The following is a 12,974-nucleotide window of genomic DNA, read 5'->3' on the forward strand; positions in this document are numbered from 1 at the left end:
GTAGTGCAGAACTTCCACGTCATACTTTGCAGCTTGTGTTCTGTCTTGTAGTACAAGTGTCTCACATGAGTGGGGAACTCTTCACCTAGGTTAAGTTAAGTGTATCTTAGTTTAACCAGACCACTGAGCTGATTAACAGCTCTCCTAAAGAGGCTGGCCCGAAGGATTAGATTTATTTTACGTGGCTAAGAACCAACTGGTTACCTAGCAACGGGACCTACAGCTGATTGTGGAATCCGAACCACATTATGATGAGAAATGAATTTCTATCACCAGACATAAATTCCTCTAATTCTTCATTGGCCGGTCGGAGAGTTGAACGCTGGGCCAACAGTGTGCTAGCCGAGAGCTCTACCCACTCTTCACCTAGGAATGAATCCCGTGTGCGCATCCCAAAGGACTTTGGTATTATATGTTCCTCATATATATAATATATATATATATGTATATATACATATATATATTATATATATTATATATAATTTATATATATATAATATATATACACATACTGTATATATACATATATACATACACTCTTCACCTAGGAATGAATCAGTAGATCCCAAAGGACTTTGGTATTATATGTTCATATATATAATATAAATATATATGTATATATACATATATATTATATATATTATATATAATTTATAAATATATAATATATATATAGTATATATATGCATACAAACATATATATATTTATATATATATATATATATGTGTGTGTGTGTGTGTGTATGTGTGTGTATGTGTGTTACGTGGGTCATTCGGGGGATAAGTTTAATTATTAAGTACTGTGATTTACCTAAGACCCACGTAATCCCATCAATTAAGGCTAAAAATTACCCGAAAAGTCAGATAGTTAACTTAATTAGATTCGGTTGCCAGTTGGAACTAGGTTACTGAATATTTGAATTTATTCTAGAACAAATGAATTAAATAAACCCTATTAATTAACTACCTAGCCCAACAGAGAAAATTTATTAAAGTGAGGGAAACTACATGAACCAATAACAGCTCACCAATTCGTCCCCCTTCAGACACAATAATATTTCCCACACATTAGGGTATAACGCAACAGCTGAGTCGCTCTAGTAACGCTCTTAGAAGCGATTCTCTAGTATTTCATGGCTATTCCTCCTCCAAACAAAGGTATGACCAGGTTCCAAGGTGTGCCTGACTGGTACTTAGACGTGTCCTCTCACTAATCCTTAATTACTGCAAGGAGGTTATCTTAACTCGAGAATATTATGTTAACACCAGGGAGGATACTTTCTGTGGCCCGGCCATGAAGAATGCGGTGCTAATTAGGTTGACGAACTTGGTGGCTGGGACATAATTCAGACAGGCCAGATGTCCAGCACTATAGTGGCCGGCAGCACCACAGGATCGGCACGGGCCCTTTGTCAGGGCTCGGTGACCTGCAGTAACTGTTGGTGGAGAAGGTTGAGTGGACATAGCAGGAGAAGAGTTTTGGTTGTTAGTAGGGGGCTGCTTATTGTTGTCCAACTGGCAGCAGCATTCAGCTTCAGTGTGCCCCAACTTCTTACCGTGGGTGCACAAGGGCTTGCTAGGCAGTCCATTCTTCGGGAAAGTCGAGCCTGAGAGATACCCGAGTGGCACTATGCACCATTGAGATGTGCTGTGGGACTGGCTGTAGGTTTCCCACGAATCAACCATACGGCAGGCTTCCATAAGGGTGGTGGGCTGCTTATCATTGAGATACACCGCAAGGGACCCAGGCACACATTGGTAAAGATCCTCCAGCATGGTCCAATTGAAAAGATCCTTGACTGTAGTGCGCAACAAGGCGTCGAACCAGCGGGTACCAGACTGGGTCTTGTGACAGGCCCATTCAGTCCAGGACCAGCCGACTTCCTTGGCAAGACCTCAGAACCGCTGTCTCCATTTCGCCGGGGTTATTTCGTAGGCCTTCGTTATGGCCCTACTCACTTCGACCATGTCACCTCTCTGACTCTTCTCTAGTGAGCGAAGGGCTGCCTTAGCTTTTCCTTCCATGTGCTTGGCAAGCACTAAGGCCCGCTCTGTCTCAGTGGTGTTGCAGTTGTCAAAGAGCACCTCTATTTCCTCCAACCATGCTTCTGGCTCTTCCTCAGTCCATTTGGGGAAGAGGGAATTAATGCTCGAGATCGGAGCATTTGGTGCAGCAGGTGTGGGGTTGGAGGCTTGTTGGATAGCCATAGCTTCAGCACTTTCCCTTCGAGCCTTCTCCAACTCGAGTTCCTTTCCTTTGAGAGCTAGCTCACTCTCCTTGAGAGCTTGCTCGCTCTCCTTGAGGGCTAATTCATGCTGTTTCCTCTGTTCTTCTCTTACATCTTCCAGTCACCTCTGTTCTTCTTCATACCTCCTCTGTTCAGCTCCATAATTCCACCATTCCAGTCTTTCTTCCCTCTCTTGCTTGGCCAAGTCATCCAGCTGTTCCTTGACCCACTTGGTGAGTTCTGATCCTGTGAGACCTGCTTCCTTCCCCAGATCCATGAAGGCACTGTGATTGTCTGTCGCCATGGTTCTAGTAGGTAAGGGCGTCTATCTGGGTTGAATGGACGTACTTGGACAGTGAGGAAGTGCCCCTCAGATTTGGGTGACACTTCAGTGGTGTGGCACCTTTTCAAGAAGGTGGCACTGTGGCTGAGTGTGCCGTGCAAAGGTCAAACTGATGGCACTCTGTATCTCTATGTACAGGTGTAGCTTATGTGGTCACAATAGGACTTTTGTTTTTTTTTCTGTGTTCCCCTTTTTTCTTTGGTGACACTATGGTGCTAGTGCGTTCCTAGTAATCAACACTTAACCTGGGTCCAACTAATTTTACTAAGAGGAAGATGCACTCTGCCCCAGCAGAGTGTAACTAATAAGTAGCAAAAAGGGAAAGTAAGTAGAAAGGGATAGGTAAGCTATTCAGTTTGTGACAGTGCCTCAGATTAGTGGCACTGTGGAAAAGGAAAATCAACTTGGTTGCTTTTTTGAGCCCTTGTGAGTGACTAGTTCCTAGTACCAGCAGTGCTACTTCCTTTCCTTACGGAGGGAGGAAGGCCAGTTTTTAGGCTTAGGTCTGGATAAAAGACCCCACTCATGACCGACAGTTTTCTATAACTGTGATTAATCTTAACTTGTCCGCATCTATCTGTGGGACAGAGGTGTTTTTTTATCAGTTTTATTTTAATCAATTATTCCTATGTTGGCCTGTTCTTTTAAATGAAGACGATGCACGTACACTTCGGAGTTATGCTGAATGCTTACTTGAATGGATAAGGAAGAGAGAGAGAGAGAGAGAGAGAGAGAGAGAGAGAGAGAGAGAGAGAGAGAGAGAGAGAGAGAGAAGTATTCAGCCAGCGAAGTTCGTACTGCCTGAGTAAGTAAGTAAAATTATTGTAAATGCACACTAGCAGGTTTCTTATTTTGGAATACGTCTTCTTGGGCTATTTTATCAATGGATTGTCTTAGCAATCTTAACTTGCCCGGCTACCACTGAGTCGTACGGTTTGTACTGATAAGAATGGTTAAATGATAAAGTCCTTTTCGTTTTATATAATTCCCTGCATCAGTGTATTTGGTGTAGGAACTTTTTTGTTATATTTCCTAAATAAGTTATTCCATGACTAAACTATTACTTGCTATTATCTGTTGTACTAACGCCCATACCTAGTTCCCTATAATATGGAAGTCTATTTTTTTTCTAAGATTGGCAAGTCCTATAGTGCACGCGACAAAGTAGTTCGCTAAGTGGAGCATGTGAGGTAGATGCTACAGTGACTCGTGGTGCCACACAGGTAAACAATATCACACAATAACAACAGAGATTTTAAGATGGTGGCTACTGGTGTACAGGCAACCCATTCCCCAAAATGTCAGATGGATCCCGTTATCACACAACTGTTAATTCAAACACAAAATGCGGGAGGCTGACTGGCAGAAGAATACACAACCTCCCGATCCTCAGTGTTTATTCACAATAAAAGGACAAAACACTCGAATTCCTCTTACAAAATGAATGAAGCTAATATAGGAATACAGGTTTTAACTTAATATACCAACAATGCAAGTTATTTTACGTTATGAAGTTTAAAACATATGCAGTCCGGCTGCACCAGCTGTCATTTGTTGTCATGTCATTGCGCACTACGCAACACTGACTCAATGGCATCGCCATTTCTTGCAATTAGTTTGAGCAAAGTAACTCACAATTGTGACATGCGCCATCCATTACATAGTGCGCCATGAATCTCCATGGTTACATGGCAGTACACTCAGTGTGCTGCATGGGTTGTAATGTGGCAACGCTGCCTCGAGCACACTGCCAAGCATAAAAGGTAGCAGCCAAACACAAGGGATCAGTAGTATTTCAAGAGCAACCTCGCGGTGACCTCTGTTGCTCTCCCTGCCATGCCCTTTGTTGGATTTCATCATCAACTTCTTCAGGATGCCATGCACCCCTGTAGTCATGAGCCTCCAAGCCAAGCAGATAATGCAGAGGAAGAAGATGAAGATTATGACCTACAAGGATGCCCCTCATCAGGATGAGGAGTCTTCTCCTTCCTCTTCTGCAGCAGCTGTCCAGCACCAGGGCTCTTTGTCCTCTGCTTCTGCTTCTTTTGACTGTGACCCCAGTCAGCAGGACCTTCATCAAGCCATCAAGGAAGACTCCTCGTCTGCGTCAACGTCAGTGGCCCCAACTGATCATGATGAACTGAACCCTGTGCTGACTATCAAACTTGGGAAGGAGACCCAGGTCATGTCTGAGGATGACCGGTGCCTACTTGAAGGTGACTATGAGGAGAACATGTCTACAACGGATGCAGAGAAGGGCGACGAGGGGTCAGGATTGCAGAAGCAGACAAGCAAGAAAGGATGTTGGGAGACTGGTTGCAGGAGCACCCCTTTTTGTATGACAGGGGGCTCACTGACTTCAAGGAAGTGGCCCAGAAAAGACGATGCCTCCTAGTTCTACAAATTAATGTATTTCTGTTTCGTGAGTTTTTTTTTTGTTAGAGTGTTCTTTTGGTAAATTTTTTATAATAATGAAGGTATATTTTTTTTAGAGTAATATTTTTTTAAATGGTAACATTTAGATGTTTATCTGGTGCTATTTTTTTCTTTGTTTTTGAATACTTATTGAATGTAAATTATATGTGTATACTTTTTTAGTATAATAAATTTTGTACAAAGTTTATATTGTGTATTCATTCATTTTTCTTGAAGGCACGAATAACTTAATGTTATCTTCTATAACAGTACTGGAATATACAATTGCCAACATGCATGCAAAGGTTATTAAACTGGATACAAAAGAAGAAATTAATATTTTCAGAACTTCAAATAAACGAAAAATGACATTGAAAACAATTAAAAAGTAAAATGTATATGGTAATCACTACTATCATTATTAATTGGTTTGTAAGTCAAAGTTGCTGAAATTCAGAAGACAAAACCTGTATAGAATAGGCATGCACATACATCTTGGCATTTTGCAATACAACAACAAAGCTTGCAGCCTTTCAATGCGTGACTGGCTGTTTGCCTAGGGTGGCAGGCAGAAAAGATGAAAAGGCATTTTCTTTTTTTTCCTTATATCATAGATTCCTGCCAAGGAACAGAGCCTGCAGGGGAGTTAACAAGTCATGCATGTGGTCACGTTGAGCCTTCCCAGTCATGGTTGATGTGTGCCGCTGGCGGGAAGTCAGGCTAGATAAAGCTGGGTCAGACCTCCAGCTGCCAGGTAGGACCTGATGTGCCACTGAGTCCCTTGATCTCCCTCACTCCTGGTATGATGAGATCTCGCCATAATTAAGTTGTGCAACACACAAGCAGCCAACAACATGGACTCGATATGACCATGGCAAAGATGTATGGGCGTGTGAAACAATCTGAACTTGTGGGAGACAAATGGAAAATATTGATTTAATTATTAGATGTTATACAAAATGTATTTAATATTACATACATATTTCAACAAGCAGAGTTAAAATTTCACATTGTTATAATACCAGATAGAGTAATAATTGTGAACAATATCTAACTGCTTTCTCGGATCCCAAAGGCGTTCTCGACTGTATGTCTTGCCCTGCTCAGTCGAGAGTTGTAGATGCAGACAGGTTTGGCAGGTATTGTGCTGGGTATGGTTTCATCATATACTTCATAAGAGCAAAAGCGTCACCTCCAATGAAGAAACAGTTGACCGGCGGTTTATCTTCAGTTTCGTTTGCCAATCTTTCAAGGGCAAGTAGGTTGGCTTCACATTTATCCAGCATTTTGCCTAGCTGTGTCTTGACAAAGACACCACCATCAGAGACGAACCCTATGGCATCTACATCCACGTACTGGAACTTGTAACTCAGCGTCAACCACTCCTAGTAGAATTACAGAGTAGAACTTCTTATAATTAAAATAGTGAGTTCCAGCATGGGCTGGGTTCCAGATGCGGATGTGTTTCCCATCTATTGCTCCAAAGGTGTGTGGGAAATTCCGTCGTTGCTCAAACCCACAGGCTACCTCCTTCCGTTGCTCTGGGGTGATGGGTACCTGCATGACCTCATCTTCATAGGCAGCCACAATGGCTCTACAAGTCTCAGGCACAATACTGCTGATCGTGTTGGGAGCTAATCGCAATTGGTAGGACAGGCTCTTGTAGGATTCTCCAGTTGCAAGGAAACATAGGGTAATAGCAACACGCAGGCCTGGCTCAGTGAGTCTTCTCCACAGTGTGAGGGTCTTCTTTATGTAGGGCGTGACCCTTTCCACAATTTCAATGAGAAGCTCCTCCGTAACCCAAGTGAAATTCCGGTACAGTCCTGGAGTTTCAGTTGCCAATTCTTTCATCAAGTTGCCATAGTATCCATTCCAGACCCAGCAGCCGTTTGGTTTTCTTTGCTTCTTGCGTTTTTGTTCCTCCAGGCACTTAATTCTTAAATGCCACATGGCATCGTAATAATCCAAAATACATTCTACTAACTCCAGATCATATAGGTTCTCAGGTATGAGCTTCAGCAAATCCATGTCTTCCATCTTCTTGCTCTATCTGTGGCTGCAACAAGATTGATGAGTGCCGAGTTCACCTGGCACTTTATACATGGTGGCAGCCATGTTCACGACACATGATGGTGTCATTGCGTCTGTCAGCATGTGATGTAACTAAATCGCAATTAAATCGTCATGAACTGTCATGCCCTCACGGAAGTCGCTGTCCTGTAAAAACCGTTAAATGTGGGCATGGCCTAAATCATCAGAGACTTGCGCGTACGACTACGTACATGCGTAATCTCATCTCAATGTGTGCAATGTTGTTGTAAAGGGTTCATTGCATATGACATCATGGTGTCATAATCACTTGACTTTTCTTTTCTTTGAGGACCAAGGCCCACTACTGATGCCGACTGGTCGCCAAACCCAGCCATTACGAGGGTTGAACTCTTGAATCGTCAATGTGTGACTCAGGCATATCCCAGTAACATGCCAATGAGCGTGACCTCTGATTTCTCGCTCCGATCTCTTTTGTCTGGCCATTCGCCTGCCATCCGAATGCTACCTGAAGTGCCATGTGCAGAAGATCCCACTCATCTGAGAACCATTTTATTCTACAACTAAGGAGCTTCACTAAGGGAATAGAGGTACTGTGCTATGGAGAATGTTCGGTCATTTATCTATTACTCTTGTCTCATTTCGTTTTCCTTTTCCCCTTGCACTGTGCTAGACCCTGATATTAGTCAGTAATTTAACTTAAAATATCCTGAAGTTACTCCTTGAGCCTTCAGCATTCCATGTAATAATTAGGCTGTATTTTGGTTCACCCAGTGATTGTGTCCCTTCTCCATACATTACAGAAGGGGTGTATGAATGCTGTAGAACATCTGTATCCTTCTGTGCCCATACGTCCATCAATCAAGCCTTCTAGCTGATTTATTTATGTCTCATTATTAATTGAGTGGCCCTTTTTAATTTGCCTATTGTTAATTTTAACCTGAAAGTGCCAAGAGCCTAGTGTACGTTGCTCCCTGTGATTTATTCTTCTGATTTCTGTAAATACATGTAATTAATTCAGACCAGGAATTTCTCTCCTGAGACCTTCCCTTATTGAATTCTCACTTAGATAACCTTTTTCCTTTGTATTATGACATATTGGTTCCCAGTCAGAAGCATCCCCAACAAGGTAAAATTGTAATTGCACCAATGCACATGAGAACATCAGTGGTTGTTACAAAAGTGTATCCCACTTTACAGAAAATGATCGGTTACAAGAATGTATTACGAGCTTTACATAGATACTTGGTCATTGTATCTTAACCATTACCTACAGGAGATGCATATTACAAACTTGGTCGAGTTCAAGACAAAGTCACTGGAATGCATCCAGGTTCTGTAAAGGCAAAGGCAGGTATATGTGATCAGTCCTACGTTTCCACTGACTTTAGTATTGCACCTCTATCACAGGCTTCTCTTTGACCATTCTCAAATACCTTCAGTCTCAGTGGTCTGGTTAAACAACTTTAATAATAATAATTCACACTAACTTAGTTTCCATTTATCTTTTTCATCATAGCTCTTGCAAGAATAAAGTCCTGCTTATGTTGAAGTAGGTTGGTTCCAGAGTTTTCATAAACATCAGCAAAGAAAATACTTGGTTTCAGAGATTAATCCTTTTCAGTGCTCATAATGAAGTTGCAAAAATATAAATCAAATTTAATGGCGACTGGAGGAGACTCCACTATGGGGTGGACATATGTAGACGTTCTACCCCATATCGTATGATTTTGTGGGACAATGCCAACGTCTTAGCCCAGGCATCGTATGATTTTGGAGGACAGAAAGCTGTTAGGGACAGAGCTGCTATGCTGACCCTAGTAGCCTTAGCTATAAGACCTGTTTCCCTTCGATCTTTGTGCTGGCTGTTACTGCTCCTTCCAGATCGAACATCGTCTGCCGCTAGAAATCGAATGGGGAGGCATCGCGACCTGGCTCGTCACTCCGCTACTGACTGACAAAGCACCAAGCTGGTGCTGCCTCTCCCTCTTATACTGGCCATGTGTCAGGACTTCTGCGGCCAGAATTCGTCTTTTGCAAGCGAGCTCCATGCACAGATGCAATAAGGTACATCTTGAAGTTGCAATTAACACCAGTATTCTTTCCCTTCTGGTGAATTTCTCTCCCTTTTCAGTATTTCCAACTTTTCATTCTCCTAAAACAAAGCCCCTTTGTTTCCCACAGCCTACCACGCACATTTACCCTCATGACTTGTCCCAAGCTTAAATTAAATTTGTTCTGCTGATAATAATTAGAGCATTCCCACCATAGTATTATCATGTGCTAATTAAATCTAATTGATAATTTCCTCTATCATGAATGAGTAATTTCATGTGAGAGAAAGTCAAGATATCCGAATGCTAACCTGGAATTCTTTTCCAGAATCCTGTTATCTGATTCTTCGAGATTCTGCCCCTGCCCTTGTGAACAAAATAGCCTTAGACATTTAACTGCCATCTTGCTACGTGCAAGAGTCCTCTGACTACTATCGGTCCAGGGGCACGTGATCTGTCCCGTCTGCATTCACATTGCGCTAAAAAAACTAATATTTATCAGCCAGTCTCAACAGCAGTGGTTTTCATTTGCATGCCAAACTCTTTCAGGCTGTAGCCCTTCCTAGATTTGTTTATTTGCTACATAAAGTCTTACTTTTATTGCACATTGCATGTGCCTTGTTTGCTGCTCAGTTGGCCAATTCATAGTACTTTTCTGATTGCTCAGTTTGTAAATAAATTCAATGTAAAGACTTGACTGGTTTGAAAGGCAACCTTCCATTTTCCCTGTTGAATAGATGTAATATCAAGGTAAATAATCTTAGTAATCACATTTATTGCTTATGTTCTGAGCACTAGGTGTTGGTTCCTAAGGCAAATTACATTCAACAATGCAGTTTAACTCTTCCAACTGGCCTCAGAACATAAGAATATATATATATATATATATATATATATATATATATATATATATATATATATATATATAATATGTATATATATACATATTATATATATATATATATATATATATATATATGTGTGTATGTATATATGTATGTATGTATGTATGTACATATACAGTAATTCAAAGAACTAAGAAATTTTACTATGAAGGGTGAAAGATATTTTTCGTGTTTTTAGCAGATATAATATTTTGAAACTAAGATTAGAAATGCAATTTTAACATTTACTTAACAACAAAAGTAATGAACAGAAAAGTGCAATATAAATAAGAACAACCAAACGTTAAGTACTTCAACTGGAAACAGAATGACACTTGAATATTGGTGTGCTAATAATTAAAAAAAAATGAGTATACTTACACAAAACTTTGGCTTGGGAGATGAATGGAACAATATACTAACCATACCAGACATTTTCACACACTAAAGTTATCCGACTGGGTAGTTACAATTCACTTAGGTGATTATATGACTGAAAGAACGAGACAAGAGTAAAATCCTATTCGTCCAAAGAATTACAACACCAGTCTTTAAAGAATATAACTTGGATTAACAAAGGCAAACCGAATATATGATAATATAAACTGTGTCCTCTCCATAAAGGCACAATTCTAATATTTTTTCTCTTTTGCTAACTAGTCTTCAATAAATGAGCTGACTCAGCAATTAAACGTTTAAAATGACGCCAGAAAAATATATCAGTAAACCATCTACAAAGAACTTCTAAAAATACAATAGATACGAAAATACAAAAATTCTTATTCCAGAAAGGAAAAGTATGACAATAAAACTAAGCAAAATATAAAAATCCCAAAAATGGATAATGAAATTATAAAATATTTTCCCATTAAAAGCGGCCATACTGTAACACAAAAAATGCCACAGAGTAAAAATCTTAATAGAGGATTGAAAATGAAAAAGTGAATTTAAATGAATTCATAAAAATCAGAGAAAAAGATCAGAACGTAAAAACCTCTGTTTTTCAGAGAAGGAAATTACAAAAGAATAAATACACGGGATGAACAATGGGGGAAGGGGTTGCTTTTTTCCACCGAGGCACAGATATATTTCCAAAAGGTAATTTAAAAAACAGTTCTCTTTTTCCTTTCACTATTTTCCATTCAGCAGCCAAGAGTAATCAATGACCGTCTAACTAAAATCAATGGCTTATCACTAAAAGTAAAAGCCTCACATGTTAACTTACACACTGAAATATAAATTCAATCAAATATGACATCATACATGCAATTTCTATTCTGGCTTCTGACTGCCAAGTTTATGTGCCTCAGACATCAATGATTTGGAAATTATAAACAATGCCTGACTCCATATTACTGAGGAAATATATCATGATATACGGTCATCTGGTAGGCAATAAATGACACTACAAAATAAAAGTGGATTAGTTATAGTTAAAACAGAGAGAGAGAGAGAGAGAGAGAGAGAGAGAGAGAGAGAGAGAGAGAGAGAGAGAGAGAGAGTCGCAGCAATCATTACTACCGGGTGCCTTGAGGATAAACATTTCTGTTCACCAATTAGACGAATCATCATAACTCAGCAACGATCCGGGGATAAACTCAACGTATCAACATTGCACATATTGCGGCACCTTTTAATCTACAGTATGTATTAATATTATGGGAAAAAAATTGTATTCAGACGAGTCGAAGTATATGTGACGGAAAATATCAAATACCTCATGAATGGTGAAAGGGCACATACCATATAACAATGAATATAGTTCCTAATAACTACTGTCGACTTAACCGCTCAACTCTCCTCGCTGCTGGGAGAAAGGGAGCTGGTAATTGGTACGAAACATGTACATGAGCTACCGGGGTCTAAGCGATGTCAGGCAGGGTAGCCGATCAAGACTACGGTCTACCCCAAAGCCATATCAAAGTCCTTCAAAAGAAGGCATCGTGCTCACCCCCATACAAAAATGGGAAAAAGCACGTTAAAAGAAGGAGAAGATAGTTCCTAATAACTACATTCATGGGATGTGTGGCAGGACATAGACATATAGATGGGTATGACAGCTTTATGCGGAATGCCTGAATGCACCAAAGTCAAGCTTTCTGTATGTAAAAACCCATAAAATTGCTGAAAATGATATTGACTGAACTTTTGGAAGGACACCTGCTTCCTATCTTTGATATAACATTATGATCAGACCTAGAACTGTGTTTGCGTACTAAACTTAAAGTTTTATAACTAAATTATTCACTTCTCCCTAATATCTTTATATGCTTAGTCTTCAATACAGTTTTCCCTTGCAACTCAAAAGGGAAAGTTTACTTTGGGAGGACTTCGAAAAGTGCCCACACTAATGGAAACGCTGACCGTGTAAGCAACTGCTCAGTACAAGGTTCGGTAAAGCGGGTTTTTGTTTTGATTAGACTATGATATTTGTCATTTTTAATCATCTGTATTTTAACCAGTTCAATTAACAATCAATTTTTCATTCCTCACTTCAAGTCACTGTCCTCGATTGCACTATTTTTACTGAAGAGGCTACGAACTAAACCTAACTTTAAGCACGGCAGTGATCCACAAGAAACGGCGCATTTAAAAACCAGGTTCAGTTTTTCCGCGAGTGGTTGGACTGGCGGAAGATGATCTGGTAACGTTCTGTAGAGAGTAACTAAAAGGATAAACTAAAGGTTGTGTCATTATCGTCTCCCAAATACGCTTCTGAAGAACCTCTTAATTGTCCTAATTTAGCGTACCACGGGGTTCCTTCTGCCTATCATCTTGCTTCAATAAATAAGCCTTAAGTTTTAACTGTTTCTTAACTCTCAGGAACGAATTCGGTTTTTCCATCCAGTACTGCTTGGTGCCGTGCGTCCTATAAAGAGCAGAAAAAGTGCTCGCCACCCCGCCCAAATCCGTAAGACCCTAGGGACCTAGACCGCATTTCGTTTTCTGATGCTATAATAATAAAAACTATAAACATGCAACCAAAGCTATAATCATT

This window comes from Macrobrachium rosenbergii, chromosome 3, assembly GCF_040412425.1.
Source record: "Macrobrachium rosenbergii isolate ZJJX-2024 chromosome 3, ASM4041242v1, whole genome shotgun sequence".
NCBI lineage: Eukaryota > Metazoa > Arthropoda > Malacostraca > Decapoda > Palaemonidae > Macrobrachium > Macrobrachium rosenbergii.